At 39.5% G+C, this 16,190-nt stretch overlaps 1 protein-coding gene across 1 annotated transcript in view; it reads left to right on the top strand.

Annotated features, from left to right (window-relative positions):
- Window positions 1-2,592: 2,592 nt before the first annotated feature.
- MTHFD2L (methylenetetrahydrofolate dehydrogenase (NADP+ dependent) 2 like) overlaps window positions 2,593-16,190 on the top strand; it is a 181,141-nt gene continuing 167,543 nt past the window's right edge. Inside the window, exon 1 of the mRNA XM_004383311.2 lies at window positions 2,593-2,668. The gene's annotated coding sequence lies outside the window, so the exon portion shown is untranslated. The remainder of the gene's footprint in view (window positions 2,669-16,190) is intronic.

Genomic DNA, 16,190 nt, shown 5'->3' with positions numbered 1-16,190 from the left:
ACACTTGAAAGAGGTCTTTTGCAGCAGATTTGCCCAATGCAATGCGTCTTTTGATTTCTTGACTCCTGCTTCCATGGGTGTTGATTGTAGATCCAAGTAAAATGAAACCATTGACAACTTCAATCTTTTCTCCGTTGATCATAATGTTGCTTATTGGTCCAGTTGTGAGGATTTTTGTTTTCTATATGTTGAGGCGTAATCCTTACTGAAGGTTGTGGTCTTTCACCTTCATCAGTAAGTGCTTCAAGTCCTCTTCACTTTCAGCAAACAAGGTTGTGTCATCTGCATAAAGCAGATTGTTAATGCATCTTCCTCCAATCTTGATGCTCCATTCTTCTTCACGGAGTCCAGCTTCTTGGATTATTTGCTCAGCACACAGATTGAATAATTACGGTGAAAGGATACAACCCTGACACACACCTTTCCTGACTTTACACCACCCAGTATCCCCTTATTCTGTTTGAATGACTACCTCTTTATCTGTGTACAGGTTCCTCATGAGCGCAATTAAATGTTCTGGAATTCCCATTCTTTGCAATGTTATCCATAATTTGTTGATTCACACAGTCAAATGCCTTTGCGTAGTCAATAAAACACAGGTTAACACGTTTTTGGTATTCTCTGCTTTCAGTCAGGAATCATCTGACATCAGCAATGATATCCCTGATTCCGCGTCCTCTTCTGAATCTGGCTTGAATTTCTGGCAGTTCCCTGCTGATATACTACTGCAGCCACTTTTGAATGATCTTCAGCAAAATTTTACTTGCGTGTGATATTAACAATATTGTTTGATAATTTCCGCATTCAGTTGGATCACCTTTCTTGGGAATAGGTATAAATATGGCTATCTTCCGGTCAGTTGGCCAAGTAGCTGTCTTCCAAATTTCTTGGCATAGATGAGTGAGCACTTCCAGAGTTGCATTCGTTTGTTGAAACATCTCAGTTGATATTCTGTCAATTCCTGGAGCCTTGTTTTTTGCCATTGCCTTCAGTGCAGTACCGTCAGTTCCTGATCATATGCTACTTCCTGAAATGGTTGGATGTCAACCAATTATTTTTGGTATAATGACTCTGTGTATTTCTTCCATCTTCTTTTGATGCTTCCTGCCTTGTTTAACATTTTCCCCGTAGAATCCTTCACTACTGCCAACTCGGGGCTTGAATTTTTTTCTTCAGTTGTTTCAAAACAAAGGAAGAGATATGGTTATTATAGGATTTGGGGGAAAGGTGGAGTTTAGGTGAGATTTAAACGAAGCAGTATTTTGATAGGCTCAAAGCAAACAAGAGGCGTGTGTAAAGGCATCAACATCAGGTTTGGAATGTGAAGTGAACTCAAGGTCCTGTTTTCTTGACAAAGTTAAGGTAGACATGGAATGTGCCCAGAAAGCCCTAGGTTGGAAATAAAAGCTGCTTCTCTGTGTCAAATTGACATATCATTCGGGTAAGGGTGAGATATTTCACATTTACCTGGATGATTTTAAACAGCAAATTTTCTGACAGTCTATGATTTCAGAGAACAAAGTTTCTCATTAAGAAAGCAGTGGGCAAAACATGGGATTGTTATGACACTTCATAGCTGCAGCCTGAACTTGGGAGAAATATTGTTTCCTGCTAACTTTACAGTTGGCTTTAATCTGTGACCGTGTCTTACCTGTGTCTATTATCCCAGCATAATGATTGGCCCGCCAGACTTTTAATTTTTCAGAGTGAGCTGGTATTTTACTTTCTTCCCAGGAACCATGCACCACGCACCACAGGTTCGTAAGCTGTGTTAACTTGTTCATAGACTCAGGAAAACGATGGACACTGACTGCTTAATCCTTCCTTCAAAAAGTGCAGATAAGGTAGAGCTTTAGAAATCCCAACGTCCGGGCCTTGCCCAGCCAGGTCTCCTTCTTCCCTCTATACACTCACATGTTTGTTTCTTTCTCTAGCTCCCAAGCTATCCCAAGGTCGCACAAAGGGAGTGGGAGACAACCAATTACATCCTTCTCGCTTTAAATTAAATCCCAGACAGTTACGGGGACTGTTGTGTGGGAGCTCTGACTTGGGGTAAGTGGACAGTGTTGCCTGAGCTGGACAGTTTAGACACCTTCCCATTGTCCTAGCCGAGGGAAGGTCGGCAGCATGTAGGGTGGGTGTGGAGCCCAGTCGCCAGGCCAGATCACAAGACTCCACTGTCTTGCAGACTCGCCTCTGGGTCTCCTGCCGACCCCAGGGCGCGGGTCCTGGCACCAGGCGCTGGCGATCCTTGAGTTCTCCTGTCTGGGACTGGGCTTCTGGCCCCGCCCCTTGGCGATCCCGGAGTTCTCTCAGCCCCGCCCAGGTGCTGTCCCCATATGGGCTACTGGGGGGTAGCGCGGCGTTCTCTCGACCCCGCCCCCGGCCTGTTAGGCTCCTGGCTCCGCCTCCGCGTGGTGCCCCGACACCCCGCAACTTGCCGTATCCAGTCGCGCCGCAGGACGGGGTTTGGGCGAAGCTGGGTTTCCCCCGTAGAGCGGGAGGTGGAGCCTCCGTCCGGAAGCCGGGGATCCGCCGCCATGGCGGCGCGGACGCGCGGCTTCGCGCTTTTGCGCGGCCGCCTGGTCGGACTGCTGACGCTAGACAGAGGTGCGGCGCCGGGAGCGGCTGGGCGCGCGTTCCGGGGCTTTCGGAGCAGCGGCGTGAGGTACGAGGGCTCCCGGGTCCTCGGTCCCCTGGGAGTTGGGTGCTCCTGGGTGCGCAGTGAGGGGCTGTGGGAGGGGCGGCGGGGGCACGGGCGGGATTCTCACCCGTGAGGCGGAACACTGGGTAGTCGCGCGGCGGGGCTGCGGGCTTGATCGGCCTTAGGTTTGAACGTGGCCTTGCCGGCCTGTCGTGTTGGTCTCAGCTTGGGGAGCCTCGACGTGCTAGGCTTCTGGGTTCCAGAACCCGCATGTTCTGCCTTTGCAGCAGGTGCAGTTGAGTGATTTAGGAAGACGTTTGCGGATCCAGGAAAGGTATCATATAAATACTATTTGTTTAAAACGTTGTTTTTTTGGTTTGGTTTTTGTTGTGTTTGGTGAACAAAGGAGTAAGCGTTGTCGAGATGGTTTGCTAGTGTTTGAGTTTCTGACTTCATTTGCTAATGGTCATGCTGAGCTCTTCTTCAACTCTAATATTCTTAATGATTTTACAAAGTCAGATATTGATCTTGATTTCTCAGTCATTTTCTTTATGGTGTTTCGCGAACCTCCTTCAAGTGATCAGTTTTAGCTTTATTGCATCTCTCTGGACCAGGTTGCTGGCTAGTACAGTCTAAACACGAAAAGGTACAAGTTTTAACCGTTTTGCACAATGGTGTGCAGTAATACTTCACTCTTCCACCATCTACTTGTTTTAGTTGCGCTCTCCAGCGTAATAAGCTAAAAATGTACGCCCTGACCCAGAGCCAGTGAGTCCAGAAAAGGCTCTGTGTTCTGACGTTGCATTCCAGCAATGTACTTTCTCTGACGTTTTACATGGCCAGAGAAACCTGTGAGAGCTGGAACTCGACAGGGCGGTACTGCCTTGTTTTTCCGGGTCTCGCAAGTTTTCCACCATTGACAGGGTGCAATCTTACCACTTTTCTGTCGCTCTTTTTAGTGGGAAATATTTGAGTTTTCCTTCTCTGACAGGTTTCTGCCTTACATGGATTCTCGCTTTTACAGGTTTTATTGTATCTTTTGTGTCTGTCGGAATTGACTCCACGGCAACAAGTTTGGTTTGGTTTTTTGGTTTAATGCCCAGCACGATACCTAGAATAAAGTAATATTCTGTTAAGTGGAAAAACAGCTAATGTTTATTTAATTTAAAAGGAGCCCTGGTAGCACAATGGTTAAGCACCTGGCTGCTAACTGAAGGGTTGGCGGTTGGAACCCACCATGTGGGAGAAAAGAGCTGGCAGTCTGCTCCCATGTATCTTTATGGAAACCCTTTGGGGGCAGTTCTACTCTGTCCTGTAGGGTTGCTGTGAGCCAGAATTGACTTGATGACACACAACAATAACATTTAATTAAATGACCTCTCCTGCCTCATTGTGTACATTTGAATCTTCATACTCATTGACTGAAATTATTTTTTCCTATGGGGTGTATCTCAGGTAGAGAGTTTCTGGTGACTAGGTCTTTCACAAGGGAGTCCCTGTGTGGTGCATATGGCCTCTAACTGAAAGGTTGGAGGTTGGAGTGCCTCGGAAGAAAGGCCTGGCAGCCTGCTTCCAAAAATCCTATGGAACACAGATCTACTCTGACACTCACGGGATTGCCATGAGTCCGGGATTGCCATGAGTTGACGTGGACTCCACAGTAACTGGTTAGTTCTTTCACAAGGATGTGTGAAAAAATAACGGTAATTTACAGTTCTAGTAGGGGTGTCTGAAAAAATTTACCAATTGGTTTGGACTTACTACCTAGGAAAGGCAGATTCTGTATAATTCCATTTGTATTACAGAATTGAGGGAAATATCTATTATAGTCATTCTAAATTACTTAGGTAGTTAACTTATCCTTTGAATTTTAGTTGATTTAGGGCTTCTTTCCAGACTGAGGATAATCTTTTCCAAATTGTACAAGTTGATTAGTTTCCAATTGTTAGCTTGATGTAAACAGTCTCATCTCCCTGTCCTTTCCACGCCTTGTGCTCCTTGGGTCAGAGTCAAATGACAGGAGACCAATATGCTCAGACATTTGGTTATAACCACTTGCTTCACACATACATGAATACACACACCCATCTTAAAGAGGTTACCTATCTTTTTCGTTATATTTAAAGGCCTCTTTATAATTTAACGGGGCACTGGTGGCACAGTGGTTAAGAGCTTGGCTGCTAACGAAAAGGTCAGCAGTTCAAATTCACCGACTGTTCCTTGGAAACCCTATGGGGCGACTCTACTCTGTCCCATAGGGTCTCATGAGTCGGAATTGACTCAACAGCAATGAGTTTTGTTTTTTTTTTTTAAATAATTTAATTGGATCCTGGTTAAGAGATGGCTGCTGACCAAAAGGTCAACAGTTTGAATCCACCAGCCACTCCTTGGAAACTCTGCCCTTTCCTATAGGGTCACTATGAGTAGGAATCAGTTCAACAGCAGTGGGTTTGGTTTTGGTGGGTTTATAATTTAAGTGGCTGCAATAATTTTGAAAGCTGTTCTTAGGAGAGATATTGCGAGGTATTACTTTCAGCCTGGCTGCTTCCAGCCCCACTTGATGCAGATTATAACTGGATAAAAGTAAATAATACTTTTAATAATTTTTTTGTTTGTTTGTTGAAGGCAGTACTACTCAAGTTAGAATAGGGTATAGGGCACTGTTTTTGACATCTTCTTGGCACTGAATACCATATCTAAACGTGAGGTTGGCCGTAAGGTTGAGAAGCACCTGTGAACTGCTAGGTCTTAGGTGGGGAGGAATTCGGACAGTGTGTTGATGCTTATTGGTGTCTCTCTTCTCTTCTAGGACCAGCAGAGAGAAGAGATTCGATCTTCCAGAGGTCGCCACTGTCTGCCTCCCCACTTGTCCCCATCCTCAGTCATCTTTTTCTTTTTTTAGTATCACATAGTGACAAATAAGTTGTCTAATGGTTTAAATTTGACATTGTGTCTTATTGAAATTTGAAACTGTTATTCTTACTGAAAATCGCTTTTGAGTTTGATAAAATTTTTACCCAATGGTATTTACTTTTAAATTAACATGTCTCTAGTTTATGAGCTATAGAGAGCCATAAAGGACAAATAAAAGAGTATTTCTGGTTATTTTTTTCATACCTTTGACTAACTAGATACCTGTAATAATGGAACACATTAATTCTTTTTTTAGTGGAAGAGGTTTTTTCTTTTTTTTTTTAAATAAATGGGCTAATAAAAAATGTAGGGTGAAATTTGAAGTTACAAATATCTTGAACTCTTTTTCTCAATGGTTTTCCCTTTAAAACTTGAAATAAATTTTTTTCCCATTTGCTCATGAAAAATTAGGTCTTATTAATTGGGGGAAATGTAATTAAAGTCACAGAAATAAATAAGCCCTTTTATTTGTTGCAGTTTATTATTTCTTTTAATAAATTACATAAATAACCAAAAAGTAAAAATACAGTACAAAACTTTGATGGTTACATTTTTCCCGTTTTGGCCTTCTGTGAGAGGAATTTATAAATAAAAACGTCCTTGGTTTATAAAGCACATGAGTCTTTGGCCCAGTGCTTTGCAGACTATGGGGCCTGGGCAGGGAGGTTAGAGACCATGCTCAAAGCAGATTTGCTGGTATCTTACAATACTGGGACTTCCCAAGCCTATTTTAGATCAGCGTTCCTGAACAAATAATTTTCAATAACTTAAGTGAATATCCCAAGCATTTGTTGCATGTTTTTAACCTGTTATTTGGTGATCCCTAAATTAATTAATTTGGCAGATTCTCTTTTTCCCCTCTTGCTGTGATTGCTTTTAGCATTTACAAAATTTTGTTGTGTACCAGCCTACAGCTCTTTATGGAACTTTCACCTTTCTATATGTCTTACTGCCAATGGTGTTAAAATTTTTGCAGCTAGGCCAGCATTTAAAGAGTCTACTTTTTTTTTTTTTCCTGTATAGGGTTGCTATGAATCAGAATCAACTCAGCGGCAATGGGTATAGAGACCAAAGTTTTTTAGTGGTTATCAGGGGTGAGGAGAGTCATTGTTTAGGAAGCATTGAGTTTCTGTTTATTGTGATGGAAAATTGGGCAGAGGATATTGGTGATGGTTGCACAACATGGTTAATGTAATTGATACCACTAAATTGTACATGTGAAAACATTGAATTGTTAAAGGTGTGATATGTATTTTTTACATAACGAAAAGAAATAAAGAATCCACATTTTTTTAGCTATAAATGGCACTGGTTTATTTAAACATCCATGTCTTTTGGAGTAGGTAATTGAATTTAATTGAAAAAAAAAGACAAATTTTATTAGCAAAGTTGTTCATTTTCTTTCAAACTCTCCCCTCTAGTATTTAGTTAATATTTCTATTTCAGCAATTTTGATTTAAAGATCCTTATTTATTGTTATTAGTTGCCAATGAATTGATCTGATTCATGGTGACCCCATGTGTACAGAGTAGAACTGCTCCGTAGGGTTTTTAAGGCTGTGACCTTTCAGAAGCAGATCGCCAGGCCTGTCTCCTGAGGCCCCTCTGGTGGGTTCAAACTGTCAGCCTTTTGGTTAGTAGTCGAGCACTTAACCATTTGTGCCACCTGTCGTGTAAAAGTTGAAGGACCCAGACTCCAGTTAGGACCATTACTAAGGCTAATTTTCTGTAGACTGGTTTCAACCAAGATAGAGTGAATCCTGAAGACTGGCAAAGGCTAGTTTCTCAGAATAATATTCTATTTTGTTGACAAATATAATAATGTGATTTTTCTATCTTACTGCCTTAATCTTTCCTAATGAAAATGAGGTATGATAACTATCTGGCTACAGTTTTGATTTCTGTGTAGATCTTATGTCATTTCTCATTTAGAATCTAAATATTTCACCATTTAATGTCATGTCTTAGTTCTGTGACTGTGTCCCAGCTGTTCAGAGATAATGTGTTTTAATGTACTGTCTCCAAAATGAAGTTTTCTGATGAAAATGTATCAGTAGGTGAAAAAAAGGGATGTAATGTTAATCTCGGATCTTGTTAGTCAGTCATGGTCTTCGTAATAATTTAGTGATTTCTTTAATGACCTGAATCTTTGTTTTTTTAAATGCTTTGAACTTTTGTGATCCATTCATGTTAATACCCTGATGTGATAACAGCAGATGGCAGGGAAAGAAAAACCAGGTAATCGTCCATGGTTACATACTCTTTGATGGATTCACATGTAGCTGGCTGAAGGTTTTTAAAATAGTTTGGCTTAGAGATGATTTAAGTTGTGGAGGGAGGTTTAAAGATATGGCTGCTTGGGTGAAATTTGGACTCAAAGTGAGTGGGATAAATTAAAGTACTGATCAGTAATAAATGAAATTTGCCATTAAGAAGTACAGTTTGAACTGGAAAAGCACAATTACCGAAAAGATAGAAGACTGCGGTCAGAATGGAGCATTCTCAAAACTTGAGCTAACAGTAGTATCAAAGAAGAACTGTGGGCTAGCTATTATCCAAGAATGCTTGTCCAGCTGCTGTACTTAACATTATATCAAAACCATTTTTTTCATGTTGCCATTGTTTTTATTAACATTTTGATGGCTACATAATATTACATTAAATCAATTGACCAAAATATACCTAGCTGTCTTGCTATTGTTCAGGATCTAGTTCTTGGAAAATAAGAAATGACATACTCTCAGATTCAGGCCATGTGCTTGTCAACATTATACCAACTAGCATTGTTCACTTAATGATCTGAACTCGGCTGCTAACCAAAATGTTGGTGGTTTGAACCCACTAGCTTCTCTGAGGGAGGGAAGACCAACCTGGGAAACCCTATGGAACAGTTCTACTCTGTCCTGTAGGGTTGCTATGAATGGGAATCCACTTGATAGCATACAACAAGCACAGTATCCCCCCCACCCCCCTTTTGCTATTCGTGATTAACTTTATAATGAATGTCATCTTGCATTTAAGTAATGAGTTGTACTATTGAAAATAAATTCTTACTAATATTTAGTGAGTCTTTACTCTGTGTTAAGCATTTGCTGGGATTTTCACATACAGTATGTCTTTTAATCCACACAACTCAAGGAAATAGTAGTACTATTCCCAATTAACAGATTGAGAAATAGTAGTTTAAAGAAATTAACTAACTTATTCAAGTTAACATAGTTAATAAATGGTAAAGATGGTTTGACCACACAATGTCTCCAATTCTCTGTCCTACAAGCAGTTCACAGATACTTTGGTATCACAGAGTTGATGCAGATATCTCAAAACGTATCTCACTTATGTACACTCATCACCACTTTGATATTATGGTAGATATTAGACCTGCTATTTGTTAGTTGCTGTTGGCTCCGACTTGTCTAGACTTTGTGTGTAACAGATCCTGTGACATCTTCATGATCGGTGGTATGTTTGAGTCCACTGTCGTGGCTATTGTGTTGATCCATCTCATTTATGATTTCTCTCTTTTTCCTGGCCATCCACAACACTAAACATGATACCCTATTCTAGTGATTGATCTTTCTTGATGACATATCCAAAGTGAGATGAGGTCTCGCCATCCTTGCTGCTAAGGAGCATTCTAGTGGTATTTTTTTCTAAGAAGGTTTTCGTTGGCTAATTTTTGGAAGTAGATCGCCAGGCTTTTCTTCTGAGTCTGTTTTAGTCTGTGTAAAAGGGTGAGAAGTAGTGGTAGTAATGTCAGAACCTGTCTAACTTCAGGAGGAATAATGATCAGGATCAGCCCAAAGCTGATTCCCATGAAGTGGGAGTCAGACATACTTCCACCCTCCAACCTCTTTTACAAATTCGGACACCAACCATCCTTCCCACAGCAGTCTCTACTTCTCTTCTGGGTTTGATAATCCATTGCAATGGCCACACAGAACTAACGGACCATACTTAAGTGGTTTATTAAGAAATTAATAGGGTACAACTCAGGGTCATGAAGCCTGTAGGCAGTCTCCCTTCCTTAGTGTAGGACAGCTCTCTAAGCTCCTCTCAGCCACGCAGGCCTCTTCTCGATCGCCTGATGAAAGGCTCCTCTTGGCCCTGCCATCTGTTATACCACCAGCTGCCACAGGGCCCCTTGCAGGCCTTGTGCTGTCTTCGGTGTTAAAGCCCTTGACTAATGTTACAGCTCTTTCAGGAAGTTCCTTGCTTTCTCGCTGTCTTTGCTTCTTCTCTCTTCTCTCTCTTTTCTTCCTTCTGCTTCTCTTCCTGCTTCTTTCTGTCTCAGAAACATCTATGGGACTGCATATATACACAACTCCTTGTAAATTTCAAGGTACGGCCCCTCCCAGTGGGGGCCACAAACTGACTAATCCCTAGTCGGTAGGCCACAGACACTTCATTGGCATAGTAGGTTATACTGATCTCATTTGCATAGTCTGTTGACCAATGCGTGCAAGGTGCATACGAGTCATGGGGCAGGCTGCAGCCCAGGACCAGACAAGAATTATCAAAACAAAATTGTTTACAGCTTACCCAGGATATGTCAACCAGCCTGGACAAAAGCAACAAACCCTCTGGGGTAGAAAGCTAGGGGAAAGGTAGCTTCTTAGGGTTTAGGGGAAAAATCTGCCAAGTTGTTTTTCCAAAGAACCAAAACAAAAGGCCACATAAAGGAATTCATTTTACCACAGTCCGGAAGCTCTGCTGAAACCTGTCCACCATGGATGACCCTGCTGGTGTGTGAAATACTAATTAGCATCGTTTCTTACCTCATAGTAACGCACAAACCCCCAAAGTGTGACAAACAGGTGGCAGACCTGCCACTAGATCTTATTATTTAATGCTTTTTAAAAAAGTGATAACAGTATTTCAATAAAATTGATTTCCTTTGTATTTCTGTGTATTGTATATTAAGCATTTAAAAACATTGTTACGAGGTGTCCATAGACTTCTCCAGATTGCCAAAGGATTGTGTGGTGCAAAACTTAGCATCTAAACTTCCTTTTACAATGTTAGTTTGAAATACAGGGATGTTGTTTAGGTAGTTCTGCTTTACACATTAGCGTCTGGAAGAGTTAACAAATTACAGAATTGACTATCAGAGAATCGTATGTGGTGGAGAAAGCTTCCTTTGTCATTGATTTACAAATGTGTAATTTCTGGTAAAACTAGGAGCTGAATAGAATAGGATGTGAAAGGAAATGTTTTTTAAAAGGCTATAAACTGGATCACTGGTGCAAATGGTTAAGCACTTGGCTGCTAACTTGAAGATTGGAGGTTTGAGTCCCATCCAGAGGTGCCTTGAAAGAAAGATCTGGCAAGCTTCCATAAAAATTACAGCCAGGAAAACTCTATGGGACAGTTCTACTCTTGTCACATGGTTCACCATGAGTCAGAATTAACCCGAAGGCACCTAACAACAACAACGCAAGCCTGATACTCACAAGTATTCATTTACTTTAAAAATACTTGAAAAGGCTCCCTAAGTGGAGAAATGCACTAGTGATTGGTTTTATACTGTATGTAATTTTGCCGTGGTTCCCTTGGGTTTCATTTCTTTTGTATTGTAATTCAAATTATTCAAGTTACGCCCTAAAATTCAAAGCAGTTAAACTGTATGTTACGACTTGCAGAGAATGTGAAATTGCTAATGATTGTATTAGGCTTTTTCATCTTTGTGGATTGTAAAACAGTTCATTGCAGCTTTAATTAAAGTTGCGATTAAAAATGAGATTGAAAACAATGCAGAACTCACCAAGTATACAAATTAAAAAACACACTTCTGATCTTGGGCAGTTTTATTTGTTGTTATTGTACTATTTTGTGGAGGAGTGTTTTGATACAAAAGAAAAGTAGTGATTTTTTTTCCTGTTTGATCCTTTGCTCTGGTTTATTAAGCAAACACTTCATTTAGTTCTAGGAACTGTAGATTGACTTACAAATGTGTGATTTGACTTACAAATGTGCAATTTCTGGTAAAATTACTTCAAGAGCTGAATAGAGTAGGATGTGAAATGAAATGTTTTTTTGGTTAACAATTTTCTGAAAGTATAGGTAAATAAAGGAGCTCATGGAAGCAACACTAAATGCTGATGCGCTTCTTGTCTCGTGTTGCTCCTGGTTATCTGAATATGTCTCCATCTGTTACTTAACAGATACTAGGAGAGAGTGAGCTGTTTTTGCAAATAATCCAATCAACTCTTAGCTAAATTCTCTTACATAAGGACAACATAGAATATTTTCATTATACAATAAGGAAATTGCACGCCTTTCAGAGCAGTTCAGTGACTTGCTTAACCTCATTATGACTACTGATGGTGAACCAGTGCTGTCACTCAGCAAGTTATGACAGGGTGTGTTGTGGGAAAGGCATCTAAATTGACTTCAGATTCTATGTGCAGTAATGGAGGTTGCCTTTTTTTTTTTTTTCCACATTTGAGAATGAAAAAAAAGAAAAAACCAAACTTCTTGCCGTCGAGTCAATTCCAACTCACAGTGACCCTATAGGACAGAGTAGAACTACCCCATAGGGTTTCCAAGGAGCGGCTGGTGGATTCCAACTGCAGACCTTTGGTTAGCAGCCCAACTCTTAACCACTGCGCCACCAGGGCTCCTTAAGAGTGAAAAGGGACACTAAAGTCATGAACATTATATGTATGAAATATTTGTTTAATGACTGACAGATATATTGGTGGACCTATAAAATAATTCTACTCAAAACAGTTTTCAACATTAACATCTAAATAATTCATATTCTTATACATTAAAACAATTAAAATATATTAATTATGTGAACATTAGCTTTTAACACATGCAGAATAATTATTCTTAGTACAGGTACACATACTTAAATCAGTTTCTTAGCTGTATCTTCCTTTAAAATGCTGATAATTTTCTGAAAAAAATGTTAGTAGTAATAAGGTCTTATGCTTACTTTTTAAATTAAATTTCCTGCAGCCTTCTTCAAAGTTGCAAATTGACTTTTTCTTTAGACCATACTATCAAAAGTATTTTCTGAATAGATACTAAAGCACCTGGCAGGCTCAGAGCAAACTCTGCTGAATGGAAGATCATCTCAATTCTCGTTTGTTTTCCCATATCGAAATGTGTAGATATTTCAGCCTAAATGTTTTCGCTGGTGCTGTCTTTTGTGTCTCCTTTTAGAGTACCTTTCTTTGACAAATGTTTAAGATAGAAGCCATCTGATAAGTTGTTCTTATTTATGATTTTTAAAATATTTTGACATTTAGATGCAGTAAAATTATAGGTTTCCTCAATTATATTCCATTCCAATACAAAATACAAATATATTTAATGAAAAACAGGAGCTCCATCAAAAGATTTTTCTCACAAGTTGAAATATTTTAAATTGGGATTATGGAATTCTAAAATTACATGTATATCGAGCTATCATTGTTTAATTATTTTGTTTTTCTCTTGCTTCGAAGGGATAATTTTTTGTAAGCTTTTGTTTCAGTGACTGATACGCACTAAGAGCTTCGAATTACGAAGAGTTTTTTGGTCTGTTTGTTGAATATGTTGAGTAATGATTTCCAAGAAATTTTGAACAAAATGCAACAACTATAGGTCACTTAGGTTGATTTACAAAGTATTTTTCAAACACTTAAACCAAAAACCAAACCCGTTGCCACTGAGTCAATTCTGACTCATAGCAACACTGTAGGATAGAGTAGAACTGCCCCATAAGGTTTCTAAGGAGCAGCTGGTGAATTTGAACTGCCGACCTTTGGGTTAGCGGCTCTTAACCACTGCACTATCAGGGCTTGCTACAGTCTGAAGACAGGCAGGAAAGTGAGAGTACATTCTGCTATGATGTTTTTTGTATTCAACATAAGCTTCATCAAGGTAGTTTTGCAATTTAGTTACAATAATTATATGTGTTTATATGTACAGTGTTTGTAAATTTTGTTACTAATTTATACTTAAGTTGGTGGAGTATTATAACTTGCTTAGACTCAATTGTGGATAATGTGTCCCATGACCATTTTGAATATGCTTAGGCTTCATAGGTTTCTTAATTTAGTAAAACCATTCTCCTTGCCATGACTGCGCATTCTGCCAAAATTTGTATTATTACTGGAAAACAGATTTTTATTGCCAATGTTAAACTATTAAAGTGAATTTATAGTAGCATTCACTTTTGTCAGAATTAATTTCCTAAAGCTTTACTTTGCTTCCATGAGTTGGTTAAAAAAAATCCAACTATTATTGGATTTAAATGATTTTCCATTGATAACACTAATATAAAACTGGCATCATATAATTGTTGTGAGTTCTGCTAATGTAGCCAGCCATTAATAGCTGTTACTTCACTTACATTGTACACAAGAAAACTTGGAATTGAAGATGAGCAGAATTGAGACAAACAGCCATTTAATCTAAATGAAAAGTTATGCTATACAGAGTGATATGTAACCGTATCTTCTGCAGCTGTACGTTTCGTCTTTGGATACAGCTTTCCTAAAATAACCACTGACTTTTGAAATACAGCAGAATTGTGTCATGGGGCCAGAGATGCGCCTATGCCCATAGTAGATGGTAAATGCTTACAAACATTTTGTGCAAGTTACATGACCATCAGTTTTCTGGAGAAACAAATCTAGCACTTATTTTTTTATTAAATAATATTGATTTTATTGTGCCCATTGCTGCCTAAAGAGTTGATTTCAAAATAACGTAACAACTGACAAAAAAATTACAGTAAAGAGCATACATTTATATTTTAAAATACAAAACCACCTAAACTCTGTGTTACATTGTTAACATGTTATTAGTAATTGATTTCCTGTGAAACAATTTGTTCATAGGCTACTGTGAAACTGACAGTCTTTGAAAATAATCCAGGGTAATTATGGCCTGTAAGACCCCCCTGAGATTGTCACAAATGAAAATGGCATAAACTGATTCCAGGCTTCTAAGGGGACAAGATTTATACAAATTAAGCATAACTGCACCCATGTGTATTGAGGTCTGAGGGAGCTGCAGGGCTTACTTTGCTTAATAGCACTGAGGTGCTAAATCTGCTTGCTAATTATAGTTAACATGATATAGCCTAGCTATTATGGATTGAATTGTGTCTCTGCAAAATATATGTTGGAATCCTAACCCCTATACCTGTGGATCAATCCTTCTTTGGTTTTCCTTATTCATTATCCAGTTTTTGCAGGAATATGAGGTGATGAAAATACCATGGCTTGGGTCAGGTATACTTTAGTCCTCATTGTGACATCTTTGCTTTTACATTTTAAAGAGGTCTTTTGCAGCAGATTTGCCCAATGCAGTACATCATTTGATTTCTTGACTGCTGCTTCCATGGGCATTGATTGTGGATCAGTGAATAAGGAAGACTGAAAAATTCATGCATTTGAATTATGGTATAGGCGAAAAATATTGAATATACCATGGACTTCCAAATGAACGAACAAATCTGTCTTGGAAGAAGTACAGCCAGAATGCTCATTAGAAGCAAGGATGGCGAGACTTTGTCTCACTTACTTTGGACGTGTTATCAGGAGGGAACATTCCCTGGAGAAGGATATCCTGTTTGGTAAAGTAGATGGTCAGCGAAAAAGGAGACGACCCTCAATGAGATGGATTGACACAGTGGCTACGACAGTGGGCTCCAACATAGTTAATGATTGTGAGGATGGCACAGGAGCAAGCAGCATTTTATTCTTTTGTACATGGGGTTGCTATGAGTTGGAACCGACTTGATGGCACCTAACAACAACAACATACCTATGGATGTGATGTAATTTAATGTAATTAAGATACATGTAATGTAATGTAATCACATTCCATAACACAATCTAATGCAATCAGTCAGTCAGTTGAGGTCGTACCAGTGTAGAGTGGATCCTATACATAATCACTTGAATTATATAAAGAGCATCATAGACACAGAAACATGGGGGAAGACAGATGCTATGTGAAGATTGCTGAGGAACCAAGGCATGCCTGGGGCTACTGACAAGGAAGGAATTGACATGACTGAGACCCTGATTTGTCCTTATAGCTTCCAGAACTGTAAGAAAATAAATTGCTGTTCTTTAAAGTCACTCACTTGTGGTATTTGTGCCACTATAACACTAGATAACTAAGACGCTAGCCTAAATGTTGTTTATGGCTAAAAGATGAATTGGGATTTTAAGCATTTTCAGTAACTGCTGTTCTTTTTATTTTATTTTATTGTACTTTAAGTGAAAGCTTACAATTCAAGTTAGTCTCATACAGAAGTGTGTACATACATTGTTATGGGACCCTAATCACTCTCCCTATACTATGACTGCACATTCCTTTCAACCCCGATTTCCCATATCCATTCAACCAGCTCCTGACCCTCTCTGCCTTCTCATCTCACCTCCGGACAGGAGCTGCCCATTTAGTCTTGTGTATTTACTTGAGCTCAGAAGCACACTCTTCACGAGTATCATTTTATGTCCCATAGTCCAGTCTAATCTTTGTCTGAAGAGTTGGCCTCGGGAATGGTTTTAGTTCTAGGTTGACAGGAAGTCCAGGGGCTATGCTTTCTGGGATTTCTCCAGTCTCAGACCATTAAGTCTCATCTTTTTAGTAGAATTTGAGCTCTGCACCCCACTTTTCTC

The sequence above is a fragment of the Trichechus manatus genome, unplaced genomic scaffold, assembly GCF_000243295.1.
Source record: "Trichechus manatus latirostris isolate Lorelei unplaced genomic scaffold, TriManLat1.0 scaffold00108, whole genome shotgun sequence".
NCBI classification, from domain to species: domain Eukaryota; kingdom Metazoa; phylum Chordata; class Mammalia; order Sirenia; family Trichechidae; genus Trichechus; species Trichechus manatus.
The sequence above is the reverse complement of the archived record's forward strand: the minus strand, read 5'-3'. Positions and strand labels throughout refer to the sequence as shown.